The 24,795-nt window shown below is 45.2% G+C and overlaps 1 long non-coding RNA gene across 1 annotated transcript; it reads left to right on the top strand.

Annotated features, from left to right (window-relative positions):
- Window positions 1-387: 387 nt before the first annotated feature.
- On the top strand, window positions 388-19,792 carry LOC113895172. The gene is made up of 3 exons (XR_003511773.1): window positions 388-1,383; window positions 10,247-10,376; window positions 19,070-19,792. It is a non-coding gene; the product is annotated as an uncharacterized LOC113895172 (long non-coding RNA).
- Window positions 19,793-24,795: the final 5,003 nt, after the last annotated feature.

Below are 24,795 nucleotides of genomic sequence, written 5' to 3'. Positions count from 1 at the left end.
TTTAGGTATTGAGTATCACATACAGTCCCTGTTCCAATGACTCAGTTCTATTGTCCTAGACAACACATTAATAAATGAGCGTGACTGTGTGCCAATAAAACTTTCTTTAGAGACACTGAAATTTGAATTTCATAGCATGTTCAGAGTCAGGAAATATTACTTTTTCTTTTGTCCCCTCCCTACCCCACCACCAGTCATTTAGAAACAATGGCAACCCACTCCAGTATTCTTGCCTGGATAATCCCATGGACAAAGGAGCCTGGAGGGCTATAGTTCATGGGGTCTCAAAGAGTAGGACACTGCTGAAATGACTGAGCACACACAAACACAAATTCTTAGCTTGCAGGGTCACACAAAAATAGAGAGTGAGCCAGATTTGGTAGGCAGCCCATGATTGGCTGACTCCTGCTCTATGCTATACTATTGTTCAACCCGGTCCTTACACCTTACCTCTTTTCATCTTCATTTCCCAGACAAAGAAACCGAATTCTTAGAGGTTAATGATGACTTGCCCAAGGTTACATACTGAATAGGTGGGGGGAGTCAGGATTTGCACCCAGGTTTGTCTTGATCCCAGAGGCTCTAGAGGCAGAAAGCAGGTGAAGGCCACTGGGTGGGCAAGAGGCAGGGCTGAGCTGGTGGCATCAGTGCTGCCTACCTTGGCCAGAAGCTGTCAGTCTCCAAGTGCTGGCAAATTCCCCTCCCCTTCCTGTCTCTTCACCCCAATCCCCAGGAGCCGAGTACAGCAGCCTGGAGTTCCTCGGCCCTGATCTGACACTGAGGTCCTGTTTAACTAGGACTTGCAAGAGACTGAAAAGCTCTGTCTTTCAAGTCTGGAGCCAGAAAAGCCCAGAGACTGTTTTGACTTGGCCTGATCTTGCCTACTGCAACCATTAGGGCAGGACAGACCTGATTTAAGGGGACTATCACTCATGATAACACTTCGGCTCTGGCCGGGGTAAGACTGGGAAAAGGTCCGGAAGGAGTAGGGGAAGGGGAGAGATAGAGACACAGAGGAACACCCAGAGAGAAATATGAATCGGAGGGACATTCAAATACATGTACACCAACACACAGAAATATCCCTTAACAGCTGTTTTTCTGAACCAAAATCCTATTTCCTGTTTCCTTAGCTCTGCAGACACAGAAAAGCCAGTACTGCAGCAGAAAATCTCCCCGTATTACTTGTTGTTAATAATTATTTGTTTTGTCTTTTCTAGGTTTCTGCAACGTTAACTTCTTTCAAACCAATGAACAGCCCCTAAAGTGGACAATGTGGAAGGATGTGGAGTTCAGAAAGCTCCAGCAACTTGCTCAAGATCACACAGCAAGTTAATGGACGAGCTAGAGACGAGGATCAAGACTCCAAACTTCCAGTGCAATGTGAGTCTCCAACAAACTACTCACAGAAATTAAGGGGACGTTGAATGTCAGGGATTCAGTACCTTCACTTCCCTTCAGTAAGCCCCTTAAGTCCCTCTTTGACAAGGAAATGACAGCAACATAGGTTTCCCAGGTGGCACTAGTGGTAAAGAACCTGCCTGCCAATGCAGGAGACGTACGAGATGCAGGCTTGATTTCTGGGTTGGGAAGATCCCCTAGAGAAGGAAATGGCAACCCACTCCAGCATTCTTGCCTGGAGAATCCCATAGATAGAGGAGCCTGGCGGGCTATAGTCCATGGGGTCGCCAAGAGTTGGACATGACTGAAGCAAGTTAGCACATACGTCTAAATTTGAGCAAGACAGTGGACAAGCAGATGCATGCTATTCCCATGGTTATGTATGATGGAAAACTGTGAGACAGATTCAAGGAGAGCTGGATAGATTGTAGCCAGTAGGAGATCAGTACCAGAAGGATCTTGGTGAATTGGGTTTTGTGTAGAAGGATGCTATGTCATGTGATTTTTACTACTGAAATTGAATGACTTGAGTTCCCATCTCATCTCTTCTGAGAATGACTCTCTCCCCAACATGGGGTCCTCCCTTCCAGGATAACTCTCAGAGCAGTTGCTGCTGCTGCTAAGTCACTTCAGTCATGTCCGACTCTATGCGACCCCATAGATGGCAGCCCACCAGGCTCCCCCGTCCCTGGGATTCTCCAGGCAAGAACACTGGAGCGGGTTGCCATTTCCTTCTCCAACGCATGAAAGTGGAAAGTGAAAGTGAAGTTGCTCAGTCGTGTCCGACCCTCAGCGACCCCATGGACTGTAGCCCACCAGGCTCCTCCGTCCATGGGATTTTCCAGGCAAGAGTACTGGAGTGGGGTGCTATTGCCTTCTCAGAGCAGTTACTTAGTCCAAAGGGGCAGTTCTCATTGTCATCTCCTGAAGGAGAAAAACCTGGAAGCCTGACAGGTGTGTATCCTGCAGTTGCTGAATTCTGCCACATGGGGACACTGTTAAAAACGGGCAGCTGGGTTGCCCTCAGTCAGTGCTCCTCTAACACATCTCCAGAGCCTGGGGACACACAGTCAACAATACCCAGCACTAGGTACAGCCCCTGCCCTCTAAGGAAACCACTTCATTGATGGAGGCAAATTCCATCTCACTGGTCCTGCAGGTGCTTCCCAGGGGGATTTGGGAAAAGGAAGAAACTTTTCTTGCACACACCCTATGACACATAGCCTGGACACCCAAAGTTATGGCTCTTTATTTCCACTTACACTCAAAAATGGTTGCTTTATTTCCCAGGGGTGTCAACAGTGTGCTGGGGTAGTGGGTTGAGACTGATATGCAGCATCAGTGATAAACTGGCCCTAGAAGCAGCAGCCCTGAAGCTCTTCTCCTCTCTAGCTCTCTAGAAGGTAACTCTTGGTTTGAGGCTGTACCCCACCCATCCCCCTCCTCAGGGCACCCTAGTTTCATTAAGGAAAATTGTCCCTCCCTGACTATTTTGAGGGAGCAGTACTTCTTGAATCCTTCCTTCCACGGCTGGCCTCCTCCAGTTGAAGTCAAAGAGATCAGGTCCCTCTTCTTTTTACCTGGATGAACTAGCGGGGAACATGTGGTCTCAAATGCTCTTTCCTCAAGACTTTCACTCTGGCAAGGACAGAGGAATGGTTTCTGGTCATTCTCTTTGTGGCAATAGCCATGGTGGATCACGGATAGCATCCTGACCTATGTCCCTATCAAGTGAATGACGGTTCTCCTACTTTCTTCTTCTTGACCCTCAGAGTTTCCTTAACTCCTGCTGACCGAAGTCTGCTCTTCTAGTCTTTTATCAATTATGTAAGCTCCCATTGGTCTTCCAAAAGAATCCCCTCCTCTCTCATTTCTGGTGCTTGCACGAAGAACCCTGTCTGATACAACCCCCAAGACTGGAAGAAATCTCCTCCTCTTTCACTTCTAAGACTCACCCCAATTCATTCCTGATTGAAGGTAGTTTGGGTCTCTCAGGGCCAGTCTCCACCTTACCTGACGTAAATCTTTATAGATAAAGCAAACAAACACAAAGGAACACGCTCCTCAAATGTTGTCAATGTTGGCACAAGTGGTGAGATTACTGGGGGTTTTATTTTCCTCTTTTTGCTCATATTTGTCCCCTGAAAAAAAATTTCCCTATTTCCATAAACTCCATTTTATTAAGAACAATAGAATTTACCTCTGTGTTTGTTCAACTGCAATTAGAGAAACTGAGACACAGAAACACTGTTTCTCATGCTGAAGGAGGGAGCCTCCGTCCCTCCGTGGGTGTCCTTGAGAAGGAGACTTGTCAGTGTTTTGGCATCGCACTGGTGGCTGTTATCACCCACTGGTTTGGGTGGATTTATTGACAGAGCCAAGATCTGATATCCTTTCGGCTTTGTTGTATGCATGACTCAGGACACAACCTCGCCCCTCCTTGTGGCCCAGGTCTCCCCACAGAAACAAGGAGGAGAATGGCACTAAATGACCTCTAGGAGTTCTGCGGCTCCGTTCTGGGGGCTTTTGGAAGATCATTGCCTAATGGGAGCAGCAACCAGGATAGAACCTGGAGTCCCACCCAGTCTCTGGGTGGGAAGGCACTTTAGATATTCCATGTAGGCAGCACTCTTTCTTTTATTTGCTAAGTGGCATGGCTTTCGGGATCTTAGTTCCCCAACCAGGAATCAAAACTAGGCCCTTGGCAGTGAAAGCACAGAGTCCTAACCACTGGACCACCAGGTAATTCCCAGCACTTCTTGAACTGCACATGACAAAACCTACCTCAAACTGGCCTAAGCTAAAAAGAGAATTTATTTGTTGAAATGTAGATTTACAATGTTATATTCGTTTCAGATACACAACATAGTGATTTGATATTTTTATATATTATACTCCACTGAAAGGTATTATAAAATGTTGGTTATAGTCCCTGTGATGTACCAAAAGGGAATTTATTGACCCAGATAACTGCAATATTTAGGTCTGAATTCAGGCTTGGCTGGATCCAGGAGATAAGAAGGTTATCATCAGGACTTGGTCTCTTCTAGTCTCCTCTGCTCTCCTTTGCCTGCTTCATCCTTGGGCAGGGTCTTCCCAAGCAGCCCCAGGCTTCCATCTTACCAGCTTAGCGCTTCTTCCCAAGAGTTCCACCAAAAGTACCAGGGCTGACTCTCACTTGACTGTTAAGTGACATGCCCATTGCTGAACCAATCACTCGCTGGAGCCAGGGTGCAGATTCTGTTTACTGGCCAGAATTGGTCATGTTCTTGCCTCTGAAGTTGGGAGGCCACTTACATCTGTGGCCTAAGATATGAGGATGCGTAGTTCACTAAAGGCAAGTCACGAGCTCTTACCAGAGTGGAAAATGATGCTGGGAAGGAAAAAAACCCAAAGGTCCACTCAGGTTCATCTATATCAGCGGTTATCAAAGAGTGTTCCCCAGGGCCTCCCTGGTGGCTCAGTGGTAAAGAATCCACTTGCCAGTGCAGGAGACATGGGTTCAGTCTGAGAAGATTAGACATGCTGTGGAGCAACTGAGCTTGTGCACCACAACTATTGAACATGTGCTCTAGAGCCCGAGAACCACAACTATTGAGCCCATGGGCCACATCTACCAAAGCCCATACACACTAGAGCCAGTGCTCTGTAACGAGAGCCACTGCAATGAGAAGCCCATGCTCTGCAACGAAGAGCAGCCCCTGCTCACCATGACTAGAGAAAAGCCCTTGCAGCAGTGAAGACTGAGCACAGCCAAAAATAAACAAATACTTAATAAAAAATAAAAAGCACTGTTCCCCAGATTGGTAGCATCCACATTACATGGAAACTTGTAAGAACTGCAAATCATAGACTCCACTCCAGACCTACTGACTGGAAGGGGCCCAGCTCTATAGGTGACTCAGATGGATGTTAAAGTTGAGAAGCACTCATGTAGAACAGTAGCTCTCCAGCCTGACTTCAGTGAGAATCATCAGGGGAACTTTTAAGCAATCTGATCAGGATAAAGGGGTAAGTGAAGGAATGGGGTCCATCTCTGGTGCTTTTGTAATGCTCCCAAATGATTCTAACAGCAGTGAAGGTTGATAGAACCACTGAGATCAAAACCAAACCAAACCACTGTTCTCAGCTCCTTCTAATTTATACAGTGGAGATAAACAAGGATGTGGACAGTCCCTCTGCTGTGAATGTTGGTTTAATAAAGGAATGACTTGGGGGGTGGCAACTCAAGCCAACCCAGGTGAAATAACAAAGTGGGGGACACATGATCCACCCAACTGCATGCAGTCTGAACCAGGAATTCTTTATGCTATGATAAATTAATCTTTATATCCTCATAGCTGAATCACCCAAGAGAGGAGGCAGTTAGAGGGGAAAAATTAAAGGCACAGTTTAATGAGTGCTTACTGAATTAGGCTCATTTAAATTGCACTCATTTCACATGCTAGCAAAGTAATGCTCAAAATTCTCCAAGCCAGGCTTCAACAGTATATGAGCCGAGAACTTCCAGATGTTCAAACTGGATTTAGAAAAGGCAAAGGAACCAGAGATCAAATTGCCAACATCCGTTGGATCATAGAAAAAGCAAGAGAATTCCAGAAAAACATCTACTTCTGCTTTATCGACTATGCCAAAGCCTTTGAGTGTGTGGATCACAACAAGCTGTGGAAAATTATTAAAGAGATGGGAATACCAGACCACCTTACTTGCCTCCTGAGAAACCTGTATGCAGGTTAAGAAGCAATAGGTAGAACTGGACATGGAACAATGGACTGGTTCCAAATTTGGAAAGGAGTACATCAAGGCTGTATATTGTCATCTTGCTTATTTAACTTATATGCAGAGTACATCATGCAAAATGCCAGGCTGAATGAAGCACAAGCTGGAATTAAGCTTTCTGGGAGAAATATCAATAACCTCAGATATGCAGATGACACCACCCTTATGGCAGAAAGTGAAAAGGAACTAAAGAGCTTCTTGATGAAGGTGAAAGAGGAGAATGAAAAAGCTGGCTTAAAACTCAACATTCAGAAAATTAAGATCATGGCATCCAGTCCCATCACTCCATGGCAAATAGATGGGGAAACAATGGAAAACAGTGACAGACTTTATTTTGGGGGGCTCCAAAATCACTGCAGATGGTGACTACAGCCATGAAATTAAAAGATGCTTGCTCCTTGGAAGAAAAGTTATGACTAACCTAAACAGTTTATTCAAAAGCAGAGACATTACTTTGCCAACAAAGGTCTGTCTAGTCAAAGCTTTGGTTTTTCCAGAAGTCATGTAGGGATGTGAGAGTTGGATCATAAAGAAAGCTAAGCATCAAAGAAATGATGCTTTTCAGTTGCGGTGTTGGAGAAGACTCTTGAGAGTCCCTTGGACTGCAAGGAGATCAAACCAGTCAATCCTAAAGGAAGTCAGTCCTGAATATTCATTGGAAGGACTGATGCTGAAGCTGAAGCACCAATACTTTGGCCACGTGATGCAAAGAGCCAACTCATTAGAAAAAGCTGGGAAAGATTGAAGGTAGGAGGAGAAGGGGATGACAGAGGATGAGATGGTTGGATGACATCACTGACACTATGGACATAGTTTGAGCAAGCTCTGGGAGTTGGAGAAGGATAGGGAAGCCTGGCATGCTGCAATCCATGGGGTAACAGAGTCAGACATAACTGAGCAATGGAACAACAAAATCTGATGTAGTCCTGTAAGGTAGATAATAATAACTACAAATATAATCCTTGAAGTAGGTAGTATTAACTGTTAAAGAAGAAGACACTAAGGATCAAAGAGCAAAGTTACTAAACCTTGGTGGCTGTGCTGGGATTTAAATGTATAACTGTCTGGTTCAAAAAACAGGGCCCTTAATCCCCACTCTGTGCTGCTTTGAGAAAGGTCATGCTCTCCAATTAGGAGCAGAGGAGCTTTGGAAGGGGTTTAGATGTGAATTCTCTGACTCCACATGTTTTGAGGAAAGAGCACTGGCCTGGAATCAGAATCTTGGCTGCACTCACAGCTCTGTTCTTGACTAGTTATGTGACCTGCAGCAAATCACTTCTCTAGCTGGGGCCTTGGTCTCCTGATTTATACAAATAAGATAGCTTTAAATGACCCCTAAGGTTTTTTTCCATTCCATTTGAATGATGGTATCAGGAGGTTTCTAGCCAAAGAGTTTTCTTGTTCCTCAGGATCCTAGGACCTGTTTTGAAATACTCCCGTGTTCCAGCCTGACCAGGTATTCAAGTTGTTCTGCTGTTCACTAAAAAATTGCATTCTAGACCAGGAGTCAAGGATTCCTGATTTCTTTAAGGCTTAGAAGACAGCGCAGCTCAGATAGAAGATCTAAAATCTGCAATGAAATCTTGGAGAACTAAAACACTGTAAAATTTTGTATGGTCTCAGAACACATTTTTGTCAGATAGGACTGCAAAAGTCACAGTGCCTGACTCCAGCATTTATCAGTAGGTGCTTCTTTCATCTCTGGGCTGGCAGTATGGAAGACAGAGATGAATGGGCAGCACTCTGGTGCCCAAGAGGAGGAGAAGCACAGTTGGGATATGGCCCTATAGTCAACCTCACATTGATGAGGGAAATGCAAATGAAAACTAGATGCAGCACCAGTGAAAGGGGTAATATCCAGGGCTGGCATGGACGTAGTGAAATGAACACTCTCGTACACTATTGGTAGAATGTTAATTGGTAGAGTTTTTCCAGAGGATAGTTTGTGACATTAAAAAAAATTCACATGTGCATATTTCTTCATCCAGCAATTCCACTTCAAAGACTGTCCTCAAGAAATGCTTACTCTCTGCACAAGGATGTAAAACAAGAATGTGCATCGCTATGCTGTTTGTACTGATAAAAAGTTGGAAACAGCCTAGATAGCCATCAGGAGGGAACGACTGAGCTGGGCTCCAGTTTTTCTCTGGCATACTACCTAGCATTTAACAACCACAAAGAAGATCTACATGTATATATGGGGCGGGGGTGGGGCGGGAAGCCCAAGATATAGAAATACATTTTTAAAATCTCAGAACAATATACTTGGCTTAAAAAAATGTATGCAATACAATAAGATACTGTTTCATATCCACTGGGATAGCTATAATAAAAAAGCAGATAATGGCAAATGTTGGCAATTCAGGCGCTGCTGGTGGGAATATAAAATGGTGCTCCCATGGATGGTAGCCCACCAGGCTCCTCTGTCCATGCAATTTTCCAGGCATGCGTCCTGGAGTAGGTTGCCATTTCCTTCTCCAGGGGATCTTCCTGACCCAGGGATCGAACCCGTGTCTCTCGCATCTCCTGCATTGGCAGGTGGGTTTTTACCACTAGCACTCTAGTGGTAAAAACTAGGAGGCCCAAATGGAAGCAAATATTCACAAAAAAATGTGTACACAAATGTTCATAGTAGCATTATTCATAATAGTCCCAAAGTGGAAACAATTGAAATACTCGAAAGCTGATGAATGGATAAATAAAATGTGGTATAGCCATACAATAGAATATTATTCTGCCATAAATAGCAATGAAATAGCAATAACATGCTAAAACATGGATTAACCTTGAAAACTTTGTGCTAAGTCACAAAAGATCAATATTTTATGACTCCATATAAATAGTCCAAATAGGCAAATCCAGAGAGACAGAAAGTAGTTAAGTGGTTGCCTAGAACTTTGTAGGGGATGACAGCTAAAGAGTAAGGGATTTATTTGGGGGTAATGGCAAGGTTCTAAAATTGAATGCACTGCTGTGTGCACAGCTCTGTAAATATACTAAAAGCCATTTAATTGTACACTTAAAATGGATGAGTTGTATGATGTGTGGATTGTATCTCAATAAAGCTCAAAATGCCCACACATACAAATAAATACAAATTTTTTGAATGAAATTTTGTCTAAAATAGCAAAAGAAAACCTAAATATGCATCAATAAGTACGTTATTGTAAATGTACCACCATGGAATAAAATGTAATACTATGCCAAAGGCAAAAATGAAGTTCTGTATGAACTGACATGGCATGATCTTTAAGATGCATAATGGGACTTCTCTTTAGTGCGGTGGTAAAGAATCTGCCTGCCAGTGCAGGAGCCACAGGCTTGATCCCTGATACAGGAAGATCCCACATGCCACAACTGCTGAGCCTGTGCGCTACAGCCTGTGCCCCACAAAAGGAGAAGCCACTGCAGTGAGGAGCCTAAGTCCTGTAACCAGAGAGTAGCCCCTGCTCGCAACTAGAAAAGTCCTCACAGCAACAAAAACCCAGCAGCTGATAAATAAATAAATAAAGTTGTTTTTTAAAAAATGATGTATCACCAAGTGAGAAAATCAATATACGGAACAGTGTGTATAGCATGTCCCCTTATGGAAAGAAGAGGAGAAAGAATGTTTATGGGTACTTGTGGTTTTTTCTGTGAATAGACTCCAGTACTCTTGCCTGGCAAATCCCATGGATGGAGGAGCCTGGTGGGCAGCAGTCCATGGGGTCGCTAAAAGTCGGACACGACTGAGTGACTTCCCTTTCACTTTTCACTTTCATACATTGGAGTAGGAAATGGCAACCCACTCCAGTGTTCTTGTATTATTTCTTCTGTTGAAACGATCCATCAGTGAACTTTTACTGATTTTAGTGATTGCTTCACCTGACCAGTGAAGTGTTAATACAAAAAAGATATGAAATTCAAGTTTCAATGTTCACAAACAAAGCTTTATTGGCACACACCATGCTCATGAATTAGTGTATTGTCTATGGTTGCTTTCTCAATACACTGGCAGAGTTGGGTAGTTGTGACAGAGACCATAAGCTCACCAAATCTAAAATATTTATCATCTGGTCCTTTCCAGACAAGATTTGTCAACTTCCGGCCTAGCTTATCTGGGAGGAGGCACTGGAAACCGATGACCTGGCTGGCTGCTTCGAAAGGGGATTGCTCATCCCTGGCTGAGGGATGGGGTTGGAGGGAAGCCTTTCATGGTAAACCCTTTTAAACCTTTTTTCTCCCCTAATATTTATTTCTTTGGCTTTGCCAAAGCTTTTTTTCTTTCAGCTGTGGCACTTGGGGTCTTTGAGCTTCGTTTTGGTGTGGGGGAGTTTAGTTGCAGCATGCAAACTCTTAGATGTGGCATGTGGAATCTAGTTCCCTGACCAGGGATTGAACCCAGGTCCCCTGCATTGGGAGTGTGGAGTCTTAGCCACTGGACCATCAGGGACATTCCTGAACCTAATTTTTAGCAGTTACCAAAACAAAAAAACTAACTTCTGGCTTAGCTTATGCTTCTGCAAGTAAACATATTATGATGTATATATGTAGAAAAATGTTTCAACAGATAGACATCAAATGTATAACTGAGGCTTCTTGGAGGGAGTGACTGGCTGGGGAGAGTGAAGACAAGTGGCTGAGGAAGGTGGAGTCAAGAGTCAAGCTAACTTGACTTGTGATGTTAACTTGTGCAGTTAAAAGTAAAGAATGCATGCTTTCTAGAACTGTGTGTTCCTAGAAGTTGTGGGCTACATCTAGGGACTCACTGCAGCAGTTGGTGCAGAATGTGGCCCACAATGGGCGCTGAGCCACCTAATGAATACAAGGGCCCAGGAGGCGAGTGTCAGGAGAGAGACAGTGCACTGACAGGCCTGCATAGTTCATAAGGTAGTGGGGTGGGGGCGGAGGATAGCCAGGGAAGGAGGGAGGGATAAGAGCAAGAGTGTCTGAACAGGAGCATCATCCCTAGTGCCCTCCCAGTCCAAGGCTGCCAGCAACCCGGGGGCTTTGGGCACTGTGGTTGAGAAGTCCTAGCTTTCTGGAGTGCTAGAGGCATTTTAGCATCTCCCCACTTCCCTCCCCCGATAAGATTCCCCATTTTTTGTCCTTTACAGACTCTCTTGAAGGACGCTTGGGGGATCTAGCTGAGGGCTTGTGCAAGCCAGCTGTGCCTCATTCTCCCCAGCACTGCTTTCTCAGCAAGTGCCATCTGTGGTGTCATAGCTCTCTGGGGGGAGAGACTCTTCCCCCCTGCTGTCCAGCACAGCTGGAATCCTCTGCCCGAGGACCAAGCTGTGGGGGCTGCAGCAGAACTGGACAGATGCTCAGGGGACCGAGTACCTTAGTTCCAGGGACATCTGGCCACAGGGATGTCTCACACAGGGACAAAACAAGGTGACCTCTTGTCTTCATTTCTCTATGAAAGATGACATGAGTTGGAGCCATATAAAATAAAGCTGAAGCAGTCATTCCAGAAGAACTGCCTTTCATGTCCTGTTTTCTGTACTTCTGAACTGGACAAAACCACCAACATTCCAAATCAGCAGAAGAACCAGAATGTCCTGTTAAAACGATCCATCAGTGAACTTTTACCTGGTGACTGCTTCACCTGACCAGTGAAGTAGTAATACAAATCTGGATTTACCTCATCTTTTATCAATGAACACTTCACCTGATGAATTACCTTGACTTGCACCAGTGAACTCTTCTTAAAAAACAGCTTACCTCATCTACCTCTCTTTTTCCCCATAAACATCCTGAGACCCTTTGCTATCATGAGGACACTAATTTTTTTTCTATCTAAATCTGTGTACCCCGAATTGCAGTTCTTTGGTCCTAATTAAATACCTTGTCTCTGAACTAAACTCTTATGGTTTTGTTTTTAGGTTGACACCTTCTTCCAGAATCAAGGCCCCTGTTTTATTTAGGGAATCCTTTTTTATGTTCATGTATCAGTAGTTTGGGTTCCAGATTGAATGTATGATTCATGCTTGGCCAATCAGAATACTCCATTTTCCTGCTCATGGTGATTGGTTCAGAGATGGGCATGTGACCCAGGTCAAGCTAATGAATGTCACCTTTGATTTTTGCCGGAGTTATGGCAGAAGAGGTGTTGTCTCTCTGCTGGGGTTGCATGCAGAGATACATTTGGAACTGCTGGTTGACTTTTAAGTCAAGATAAAGAGCAAGCCTAAGATGCTCACGAGCTCAGTCTTCTCTGACTCTTTGCGGCTCCATGGACTGTAGCCTGCCAGGCTCCTCTGTCCATAAGATTCTACAGGGAAGAATACTGGAGTGGGTTGCCATTTCCTATTCCAGGCGATCTTCCCAACCCAGAGATTGAACTCGTGTCTCTTGCATCTCCTGCATTGGCAGGTGGATTCTTTACCACTGTGCTACCTGGGAAAACCCAAAGAGCAAGGCTGCTTGACAACAAAGCTAACATAGAAGGAAGCAGAGCTGAGAACTGGAGACTGGTTGATGACTTTGTTTAAACTAGATTCAGCTACCCCAAGATTAAATGAGCTTAGGCTGGTTTGTAGTGGCAAGAATTGTGACTCCTACTCAGAGCTGGCAGAGCCAAGCCTCCTATCAGACTATCAGATTCTCTGACTATTCCATAGAGATTTCATTTCTACCCTGTTTGCTGTGCACTTGGGCCCCTGTCTTAGCCCTTTCCCAGCTGCCCAGAGGAGAACTGCCCATCTGGACTGCTGGTTCTCACTCTCCTCTCAGAGTCACATGTCTGATGCCATGAGGCCCCTGCTTTGTCCCCAGCACCAACCCACTCCTCCGGGTGTGTTTAATCTTAGATTCCAGTTCCTGATTATCCAGGCCTGCTGCCTTAAGCCCTTTGCTTTGGGGTCTAAGACATGACCGTCTTTGTTTTTTAATCTTTATTGAGTACTTCTTGTATGCCAGACCCTGCACCAAGTGAATTACATGCATCTACAACCTCATCTACTTCTCTCCATAATCCTATCAGGTAGGTTTTGTGATTTTTATTCTCCTTTTGAAGAAGAGGATGCAGTGTTTGGGGAGATGAAGTTGTTGGCCTAAGGTCAAACAGCTGAGCCACTTGCAGGTTGAGGCAGAACTGAGACTGAACCATGGAGGGAACTGACCCCAAGGTTGGTGCACTTGATCCCTGTACCTGTGCTTCCTACCTGAATAGGTAGGTAAGCAGGTCACATGGGGTACCGGTGACCATTCCACAGCTGGCCTCTTCTGAGTGAGGACTGAGAAGGCCTGAGGTGGGATCTGGGAAGCTACCTCTTCGACAAATGCCCAGAGGCTGCAGATGCACAGTTTCCCAGGACCTCACCCTCAGAGTGGCCATGATTCCTCATCAAGGACTTTGTGCTTAGAAAGGAGTTTGGCATTCCCAGACCTATTTATTTGTGCAGGATCTGAATTTCTTCCCTTGCTTAAGAATGATTATAATGCAAAACAAACTTCTTTGCTGACAGAAGGAAAAGAGACCTCAAGGTCATGTGAGATGAGCAACTCATGCCTCGGAAGAAAAAAAGTAAAGAATAACTTCATGGCATTCTTTGGGGTTAAGACTAGGGGTTAGGGTGAGGGTAGGAGTCTCCGGTGGAGGCGTGGGTTGGCGGTGGCCTGCTGCAGGGTTGGGGGCACTGTGTGCAGCAGTGCTTGCCTGGAACCCTTTGAAGGAGGTCGCCATTATCTTCATTACCTCCACCATAGTTTGGCCTCAGGTCAAATAACAGGGAGGGAACACAACAGAAAACTGGATTAAAGATTTACTGAGCATGGCCCCACCCATCAGAACAAGACCCAGTTTCCCCCTCAGTCAGTCTTTCCCATTAGGAAGCTTCCATAAGCCTCTTATCCTTCTCCATCAGAGGGCAGACAGCATGAAAACCACAATCACAGAAAACTAACCAATCTGATCACATGGACCACAGCCTTGTCTAACTCAATGAAACTATGAGCCATGCCGTGTAGGGCCACCCAAGATGGATAGGTCATGGTGGAGAGTTCTGACAAAACGTGGTCCACTGGAGAAGGGAATGGCAAACCACTTCAGTATTCTTGCCTTGAGAACCCCATGAACAGTATGAAAAGGCAAAAAGATAGGACACTGAAAGATGAGCCCCCCAGGTTGGTAGGCAACCAATATGCTACTGGAGATCATTGGAGAAATAACTCCATAAAGAATGAAGAGACGGGGCCAAAGCCAAAAACAAAAACAAAAACAAAACACCCAGTTTTGGATGTGACTGGTGATGGAAGTAAAGTCCAATGGTGTAAAGAGCAATATTGCATAGGAACCTGGAATGTTAGGTCCGTGAATCAAGGCAAATTGGAACTGTATCTACTACCATGGGCAAGAAGAATCCCTTAGAAGAAATGGAGTAGCCATTATAGTCAACAGAAGAGTCCAAAATGCAGTACTTAGATGCAATCTCAAAAACGACAGAATGATCTCTGTTCATTTCCAAGGCAAACCATTCAATATCACAGTAATCCAAGTTTATGCCCCGACCAGTAATGCTGAAGAAGCTGAAGTTGAATGGTTCTATGAAGACCTACAAGACCTTCTAGAACTAACACCACCAAAAGATGTCCTTTTCATTATAGGGGACTTGAATGCAAAAGTAGGAAGTCAAGAAATACCTGGAGTAACAGGCAAATTTGGCCTTGGAGTATACAGAATGAAGCGGGGTAAAGGCTAATAGAATTTTGCCAAGAGAACACACTGGTCATAGCAAACACCCTCTTCCAACAACACAAGAAAAGACTCTATACATGGACATCACCAGATGGTCAATACCGAAATCAGATTGATTATAATCTTTGTAGCCAAAGATGGAGAAGCTCTATACAGTCAGCAAAAAGAAGACCAGGAGCTGACTGTGGCTCAGATCATGAACTCCTTATTGCCAAATTCAGACTTAAATTGAAGAAGGTAGGGAAAACCACTAGACCATTCAGGTATGACCTGAATCAAATCCCTTATGATTGTACAGTGGAAGTGACAAATAGATTCAAGGGATTAGATCTGATAGACAGAGTGTCTGAAGAACTATGGATGGAGGTTCATGACATTGTACAGAAGACAGGGATCAAGACCATCCCCAAGAAAAACAAATGCAAAAAGGCAAAATGGTTGTCTGAGGAGGCCTTACAAATAGCTGTGACAAGAAGAGAAGTGAAAAGCAAAGGAGAAAAGGAAAGATATACCCATTTGAATGCAGAGTTCCAAAGAATAGCAAAGAGAGATAAGAAAGCCTTCCTTAGCAATCAATGCAAAGAAATAGAGGAAAACAATAGAATGGGAAATACTAGAGATCTCTTCAAGAAAATTGGAGACACCAAGGTAACATTTCATGTAAAGATGGGCTCAATAAAGGACAGAAATGGTATCAACCTAACAGAAGCAGAAAATATTAAGAAGAGGTGGCAAGAACACACAGAAGAACTATACAAAAAAGATTTTCATGACCCAGATAACCATGATGGTGTGATCACTTACCGAGAGTCAGACATCTTGGAATGTGAAGTCAAGTGGGCCTTAGGAAGCTTCAGACAAAGCTAGTGGAATTCCAGGCGAGCTATTTCAAATCCTAAAAGATGATGCTGTGAAAGTGCTGCACTCAATATGCCAGCAAATTTGGAACACTCAGCAGTGACCACAGGACTGGAAAAGGTGTTTTCATTCCAATCCCAAAGAAAGGCAATGCCAAGGAATGTTCAAACTGTTGCACAATTGCACTCATCTCACATGCTAGCAGAGTAATGGTCAAAATTCTCCAAGTCAGGCTTCAAGAGTATATGAACTGTGAACTTCCAGATGTTCAAGCTGGATTTAGAAAAGGCAGAGGAACCAGAGATCAAATTGCCAACATCCTCTGGATCATCGAAAAAGCAATGGAGTTCCAGAAAAACATCTACTTCTGCTTTATTGACTATGCCAAAGTCTTTGTGTGGATCACAATAAGCTGTGGAAAATTCTGAAAGAGATGAGAATACCAGACCACCTGACCTGCCTCTTGAGAAACCTATATGCAGGTCAGGAAGCAACAGTCAGAACCGGACATGGAACAACAGACTGGTTCCAAATAGGAAAAGGAGTACGTCAAGGCTGTATATTGTCACCCTGCTTTTTTAACTTATATGCAGAGTACATCATGAGAAACCCTGGGCTGGAGGAAGCACAGGCTGGAATTAAGATTGCTGGGAGAAATATCAATAACCTCAGATATGCAGATGACACCACCCTTATGGCAGAAAGTGAAGAGGAACTAAAAAGCCTCTTGATGAAAGTGAAAGAGGAGAGTGAAAAAGTTGGCTTAAAGCTCAACATTCAGAAAACGAAGATCATGGCATCTGGTCCCATCACTTTATGGGAAATAGATGGGGAAACCGTGGAAACAGTGTCAGACTTTATTTTTGGGGGCTCCAAAATCACTACAGATGGTGATTGCAGCCATGAAATTAAAAGATGCTTATTCCTTGGAAGAAAAGTTAGGACCAACCTAGATAGCATATTCAAAAGCAGAGACATTACTTTGCCAACAAAGGTCCGTCTAGTCAAGGCTATGGTTTTTCCATGGTCATGTATGAATGTGAGAGTTGGACTGTGAAGAAGGCTGAGTGCTGAAGAATTGATGCTTTTGAACTGTGGTGTTGGAGAAGACTCTTGAGAGTCCCTTGGACTGCAAGGAGATCCAACCAGTCCATTCTAAAGGAGATCAGTCCTGGGTGTTCATTGGAAGGACTGATGCTGAGGCTGAAAGTCCACTACTTTGGCCACCTCATGCTAAGAGTTGACTCATTGGAAAAGACTCTGGTGCTGGTAGGGATTGGGGGCAGGAGGAGAAAGGGACGACAGAGGATGAGATGGCTGGATGGCATCACCAACTTGATGCACATGGGTTTGGGTGAACTCCGGGAGTTGGTGATGGACAGGGAGGCCTAGTGTGCTGCAATTCATGGGATTGCAAAGAGTCGGACACGACTGAGCAACTGAACTGAAACTGAACTCTTGACACTTGGCTTTTAGGCAAACTGTTCCCTTTGCCTGGAAGGCTCTTTCCTTCTCCTCCTTTGTTTAATGAATTTCTACTCATTCTTTAGGTCCCAGTGTTGGTGGTACTTCCTTTGGGAAGTAGATCTAGTTTAGGTGTCCCATCCTCAGTGTTCTGTAGCTCCCTATCATATATCATGATCCTATTTTTGTATTTTATTTTATGTGTCTGATCCCTCAGGAGACTATAAGGTTCCTAAAGGAAAGCCCATGTCTATATTCTCTATTATAGTCTCAGCATTTGGCACCCCATAACAATCCATTAAATAAATAAATAAGGTGTAGTAAAATCGAAACAGGAAACCTGAGGCAGTTACTTGCAGTGATCATTTCAACCACTAGATGACATGCCACCATGACATCCTGATTGGAATGGGCTGGGAGTGGGGGTAAAATGGAAGCATGAGCAAGTTGATGGTGAGGCAAGACTCCTTAGTGGCTTCCAGTCTTCTCCAGACTAAGACCTGGAGACCTTCATGAGCCCTAAACCTGTGTGTTTGGAAAACTTTGCTCGGGTCATTGCCTTCCTGCAGAATCCCATTTCCAACAAGGGTTACATGTTTTGTGTGTGTGTGTGTAAAATTAATTCTCCTCTATTTTTATTTATTTATTTTGATAATTAAAAAGATGTTGCTGCTTGGGCTTTCTCTAGTTGCTGTCAGCAGGGACTACTGTTTGTTGTGGTGTGAGGGCCTCTCACTGTGGTGACTCCTCTTGTTGTGGAGCCCGGGCTCTGGGTGCTTCAGTAGTTGTGGCACTCAGGCTCAGTAGTTGTGGCTCACAGGCCCTGGAACTCTCAGGACTCAGTACTTTTGGTGCATGGGCTTAGTTGCTCCTCAGTTTGTAGAATCCTCCCGGACCAGGGATCAAACCTGTGTCCTCTGCATTGGCAGATGGATTCCTATCCACTGTACCACCAGGGAAGTCTTTGATCTTCCATTTAAACAAGACAGGACAGTTCTTGGGTACAGAGCCTTCTGTGGGAAGGGTTATATCTCCATGCTACACATCAAATGCTTTTCAGCTTCTCAAAAGTTTCTTCTTTTGCTCATCAAAGAGTTGTTTTTGTTGCTGTTGCTATTGCTATTGCCATTGATCACTTGAAATGGTTTTATAAATTGCTTTTAAAAAAAAATTACTGTTTAGAGAAAAAGGTGAATTTATCAGTTTTAGGATCTGAACTCTCGCTGGTTCCAATCTCCTATTCTGAATTTAGCCAAAACTTCTGCTTTCTGGCTTAAGAAACAACAGGAATGTTTACTTCTTTTAATCCTCCCTTCTATCACCACGACATTTTGGCTTATTTTTCAAGAAACCACATTTTATAAAAAGTCAAAAAAATTTTTTTTCTTTACATAACCTCCTGAGAATTCCAGGGTGTATGACATGTGACAACAACAAAGCAATGTTGAAATGTAGCCGCTGGGCAGCAGGCTGGGCTTACTTACTGTTAATTTTCCAGGACACCAGCCTCCTGGAACTATGATTTAAATTTGGGCACAACAAAATGACACCAGTGCATGCCATGAGCATTCTGGTTCACTTCAAAATAATTAAAACCAAAACTTTGAATTGAGCCATGTCAAGAATTTAGAATCCCAAGCTGATGGCTAGCTCATCTGCCCATAAGCCCCCAACCTTCCCACACTATTATTATAATGCTGATATCACTTGGAGAATGTTTTTCCCTGGAAAGTAATGAGAACCTCAGTTTGGCAGAAATTCAGTCACCTGGAGCCTTTCAGAAGTCTGGAATGAGTATTGGCCTAATAGAGTTAATTCTTGACTACCCTGTTGATGTTCACATGACTGTGTTAACTTTCCTGAGTCTTTGCTTTCTTATCTCTCCAGTGGAGGCAGCAAGACGGCCAGCCCGGGCTGAGAGAAGTGGTTCAAGCCTCCTCTTTGTACACATATTTGACTTGGAGCTGGTTCCTGATCAGTACAGCTGCAGAAGCAGTTACAAAGGGCCCTGGCAATCTGGCTTTTCCTGGACTTCCCCACTCATGCCAATCGCTGGCTGTTATAACCTTCATATCTGAACAGGTTGGGAATTCTTTAGAAATGGCCTTATTTGTCCTTCCCACAATCCAGCCAGGACAGCAGCCATAAGAATGGCTTTGTGTTTCCTTGAGCTGTTGATTGGAGGGTGTGGACAACAAGAGCTGATTAGTCCTGGGCTTTGCCCTGGGATTGCCCAAAGTGGCACACCGGTAGTGGGGGCCAGGCTAGGACCAGGGCTCCTGGCAGCCCAGCAGTGCCTCTGCCCTTCCCTGGGCTGTTTCCAGGTGATGTGTGTGTGTGTGTGTTTGGGGGTTGATATGAATCACAATCACAGTCCTCTCTCAATGAGAATGTCACAGGTGGCCACCAAAATGGATTCAGTGCTGGGCTCACTGTTATTGGCGAGGGGAATGGGACTTGGAACCAGAGGAAAAGAGACCCATTCTCTGGCCTCAGAGATCCTGGTGTCAATAAACAAGAAAGATAATAATATAAAGTAAGGCTGCTTATAACTCCAGTGTGAGCTGAGGTCATGTGTCCTTTGAGATAAAATACCATTGCTGCTGCTGCTGCTGCGTCGCTTCAGTCGTGTTCAACTCTGTGCCGTCCCTGGGATTACTCCAGGCAAGAACACTGGAGTGGCATTTCCTTCTCCAATGCATGAAAGTGAAAAGTGAAAGTGAAGTTGCTCAGTTGTGTCCAACTTTTAGCGACCCCATGGACTGCAGCCCACCAGGCTCCTCTGTCCATGGATTTTCCAGGCAAGAGTACTGGAGTGGGGTGCCATCGCCTTCTCCGAAAATACCATTGACTGGAGCCCTATTCCTCCTCAGTGGGAAGGCTGATGCCCTCCTAAGGTTTCCGCAAGTCCCCAGGGTAGTTGTCTTCCCTGGGTTCCTGCTCTCTCTGAGCCTGTTTGATTTCAGGGTGATAGACCCATCTTTCCTTGTTTGCCCCCTGAACTGTCCCTCCAGGGATCTGAGGGCCAAAGGTCTGGTAGCCGATAAGGCAGCAAAGGTGACTTAACCGCTGGCCAGCCCTGGGCCTGGAGGTCCTTAGGCCACCCACCCTGAGATCTCCTCTCTGGCCACCCCCATTCACAGACCCTAGAACCATATTTGCGTGCTTGCTCCCTTGCCCTTAGAGTCCACTTTTCCACCTGTTGGGGCTCCCCTAGGAATACAGTTTCTATCACTGTGTCATTAGGAACAGTGGATTCTCTACCTCTATGTATGCTGATGGAGAAGGCAATGGCACCCCACTCCAGTACTCTTGCCTGGAAAATCCCATGGACGGAGGAGCCTAGTAGGCTGCAGTCCATGGGGTCACTAAGAGTCGGACACGACTTCGAGACTTCACTTTCACTTTTCACTTTCATGCATTGGAGAAGGAAATGGCAACCCACTCCAGTGTTCTTGCCTGGAGAATCCCAGGGATGGGGGAGCCTGGTAGGCTACCATCTATGGGGTCACACAGAGTCGGACACGACTGAAGTGACTTAGTATAGCATAGCATATGTATGCTGATCTCCTCGAACATTCAGATTCATTAATGTGGTGTGCTAAGGAAAGGCCACCTGCTTTTTAAATTTTGTAATTGTTGTTGTTTAGTCACCAAGTAGTATCTGACTCTTTGAGATCCAATGGACTGCAGCACACCAGGCTTTCCTGTCCCTCACCATCTCCCGGAGTTTGCCCAAGTTCATGTCCATGAATTTTGTACCATGTGCAAATTGTTATTTATTTCCAAAAAAACAAGTAACATTTTGAGCGAGACTTTCTTCTTAGAATTCACCTTTACTGCAAAGAAAAACCAAAAAAGGCTTTGTGATTTGACCTGTTGTCTCTGTCTCCCACCAGCCTCTCCAATGAAATCATTAGAAATTTATTCTTCCATTGATAGAAATTATGCCTTCCCTCTTAAAAAACAGAAGTCATTCCCATGAGTGTGAGTTTTAAATGACATCCATTTCTCAAACTGCTCCTTTTTTATAATATGTCTCATTCATTCATTCAACAAAGGAAATGCTAGGGCTTCTATAGAAGGTAAATTTTGTCTGGGCTAGAGCAGTAAGGGTGGCTTCCTGGGAGGTGGGAATTGACCTGGAATATCAAGGCTGGGAGAAGGAGAACTTAGGTGAAGACAAAGGCAGGGCAGGTAGAAAGTGGGAGTGGGGATTGACAGGTGTAGGGAATTAATAATAACCTTCTATTCAATCAACAAGCATTTATGTGGCTCCACATGGTTCAGAACCTTTGCTAGACTCTGGGCTAGAAAGGCAAACAGACACAGGTAATTCCAATTGCTCATGAGCTCAAGGGAGCCAGGGGAGAAACACAGGTCATCAAAGGGGCGGGGTCTGCCTGGAGGGAGACCAGGAGCAGCTGCCTTGAGAGAGTGACGTTGAATCGGAGATAGGAGGAATGTGTGGGTGAAGCAGAGGGAATGTTGTTTATGAAATTCCCAAGTCAAGGAAGAGACTGCTAAGGAAATGAAGAAGTCCAACATGGTGAATTCCTAGAACTGGGGTAGGGAAGTGGGGAAGAGTGAGGGAGGAAGGACCTGATCCCGAGGGTAGTGGGAGACACAAAGTGGCTTTTAGCAGGGAAGCAGCACCACAGGTCTGGCCGAGCTTTAGAAAGGCCCCTAGGCTGGCTTGGCAGGCACATTGCAGTGGAGAGTCTGGGAAGCAAAAGGGAGTGTTTCGAAAGGGGTTGCAGCACTCCTGCCAAGTTCTGGCCCCTGGTGAGGGTATGGGTGAGAGAAGAGAGCTTGTGCTGGGACACGAGTAGGCAGGGATGGGGCCTAGGACAGAGCTCACACTGGGGAGGCAGAGAGATGAAAGGGTTTGCAAAGATGGCCTCCCAGACAGGTCAGGGTGGCTGGGGGTGGCACTCGGGGGAAACAAACTGAGGGGCGCCAAGGCAAGGGAGCCACTTCTCTTCCCCAAGAAGGGGTGCTGCACCACAGGCTTTCCCAGGGGCGAGGCAAGTGCTCCCGGTGGCCAGCGTTCAAGATAGGCACGGCCTAGTGTCCGCTGGCTCACATGGCGAGAAAGTTCATCACTTTCTCAATTCTCCCTCATCCTTCCAGGAGAAAGCCTCAGTTGGGAGCTAGCCTGTCTTTAACACCTCTGACGCTTGCTGCCCTCCCTGTTTTACAAAGAGAGAGCAGACCTCAGGCTCAGAGCCTTCAGCCGGCCACAGAGTCTAGCTGGGGTTCGCTAACATTTCCTTGCATTTGTATTTATGGCTGCCTTCCATTTACGGTAAGTGAAACCAGATTTCCAATTAGAACAGTGATAGCAAGCTTTGTTTTTAAACAAAGGCATTTAAGCCAAAGGGGAAAAGCAGGCAGCTTTGAGAAATGTATTAATCAGGGTATCCAGGTGATATAGGGATTTGGCAAAAGTCAGAGGAAGGACTTGAGTGATGGAGGTCGGGAAACACTGTGATGATAAAAAGAGTGCTGGGTTTAGAACCATGAAATCAGATGTCAGCAAATGACCTGCTCTGCTCCTGAAAATGGGGATGAGGGCCTCTGTCCTCCCCCTCCCAGGTGTTGTGTGGATTGCTTAACATCACATCTTGCTGCTAAGTCGCTTCAGTCGTGTCCGACTCTGTGCGATCCCATAGGTGGCAGCCCAAGCAGGCCCTGCTGTCCCTGGGATTCTCCAGGCAAGAACACTGGAGTGGGTTGCCATTTCCTTCTCCAATGCATGAAAGTGAAAAGTGAAAGTGAAGTCGCTCAGTCGTGTCTGACTCTTAGCGACCCCACGGACTGCAACCTACCAGGCTCCTCCATCCATGGGATTTTCCAGGCAAGAGTACTGGAGTGGGGTGCCATTGCCTTCTCTGACATCACATCTCGGAGAGGAAAAATGTTCCAGGACTCCGAGGTGCCGGCCAATGGGGGCTGGCTCTCAGGACAGTCCTCTTATCAGGCTTAGAAAAGGTGGCGACCTCCGCCCTGTTCCTCCCACTGGGTCTCGTCTGGAAGGTAGGAGTTAGAGGTGTGAGCTTCGATTAAATGTCATTTTATTTCAGGGACCTCTTCGGCTCTTCAAAGAAACCAATCTGGAAAAAAAAAAATCCCCCAAATAAAACACTTAAGATCAGTTGTCCAAAGACTATCAGGTAGGCTTTGCTATCCTGAAGGGATGTCTGAAACTTGAGCCACAGGGAGGTTTTGAAGGCAAAGCTGTGTCTGGTGTGGTCTCTGGGCAGTCCCCGGGCACTGAGGGCAGGGTGACCCGAGTGTGGGTCAATGAGGGGAAACAGCTCCTCTGGGACCCAGAAATTGCTGGTGTTGCAAGACAGGGAAGTCTGTGCCCCCTCGCTTGGGGCTTCCTCTTAGAAACTTTCAGTCTTGGTGGTGGATGTGCCCCCACCCATTCCCTGGTGGTGACTGTGAACTTGACTGGGCACTGACATTGCCAGGGCAAACCACAGGAGATTTCCTGCACAGCACAGACACAGTCACTGTAATTTAGTCCATCTCTTTGTGCCCTTGTTTACTGTCAGTTTTCACCCACGAGAAGGTTCACTGGGTGAGGGCAGAGCCATCTGTGTTCTTCCCCACCTGGGATAGGGTTTAGCACTCCATTAGTAAGTTTTAAAGGAACGAAGGAATGGAAATGGGATCCTACTTTCTGCTTCGTCACACAGATCAGTGAGAGCACGACAGAAGTCGGGAGCTGGGAGGGAATTAGAAATAGGCTTTTTCTCATCCCTGCGACCTCATAAGGGTTTCCCTGGTGGCTCAGACAGTAAAGACTCTGTCTGCAATGTGGGAGACTGGGTTTGATCCCTGGGTTGGGAGGAAGGCATGGCAACCCACTCCAGTATTCTAGCCTGGAGAATCCTCATGGACGGATGAGCCTGCAGTCCATGGGGTCACAAATGACTGAGCAACTAATCACACACGTGACCTCATAAAAGGGATTAAAGAAAGAATCCTTTTAAGACAAAGATTTAAAGAGTTAAAAATTGCTCTGAGTTAAAAAAAAATTAAAAAGCAGTATTTAAAGAGCATTGGTATGTTTTCCTCAGCTCCCTAAATCACAAATGTTCCTGTTGGGGCAGGATCTGGGGAGAAGAGTGTTCATGTGGTTACATGCGATGGTGAAGCTACAGGTGGGTAGTTTGCCCAAGTTCACTGCGAGGAGGTAACTTGATTGAATGAAGGGGCTGACTGGGGCCTAATGTTCATGCTGATCTATTTGCCACTTTGCTCCCAACCTAGGTTCAAATTTTTGTTCTACCACTTGGTAGCAATGGGACCTTAAGACAAATTACTTTGCTTCCTTGAACTTTCTTTTCTCATCTATAAAATGGGGATAATCATAGTACCTCTGTCACAGGGCTGTGATAAGGATTAAATGAATTAAAATGCATGGAAAATCATCACAACATTATCTACCACATAGTAGATGCTCAATAAGCATCAGCTTTATTTCTGATTTCAAGAATCTAAAAGCATTGTTAATTATTCTGAGGGAAAAAAAAATGTGATTCGCAGTCACTAGAAAATAAAATATACACATAGTGATGAGGTCAGTTTCAAGAGAAACC

This window comes from Bos indicus x Bos taurus, chromosome 7 (genome assembly GCF_003369695.1).
Source record: "Bos indicus x Bos taurus breed Angus x Brahman F1 hybrid chromosome 7, Bos_hybrid_MaternalHap_v2.0, whole genome shotgun sequence".
NCBI classification, from domain to species: Eukaryota; Metazoa; Chordata; class Mammalia; order Artiodactyla; family Bovidae; genus Bos; species Bos indicus x Bos taurus.
This window is presented reverse-complemented; position numbering and strand designations above follow the sequence as displayed.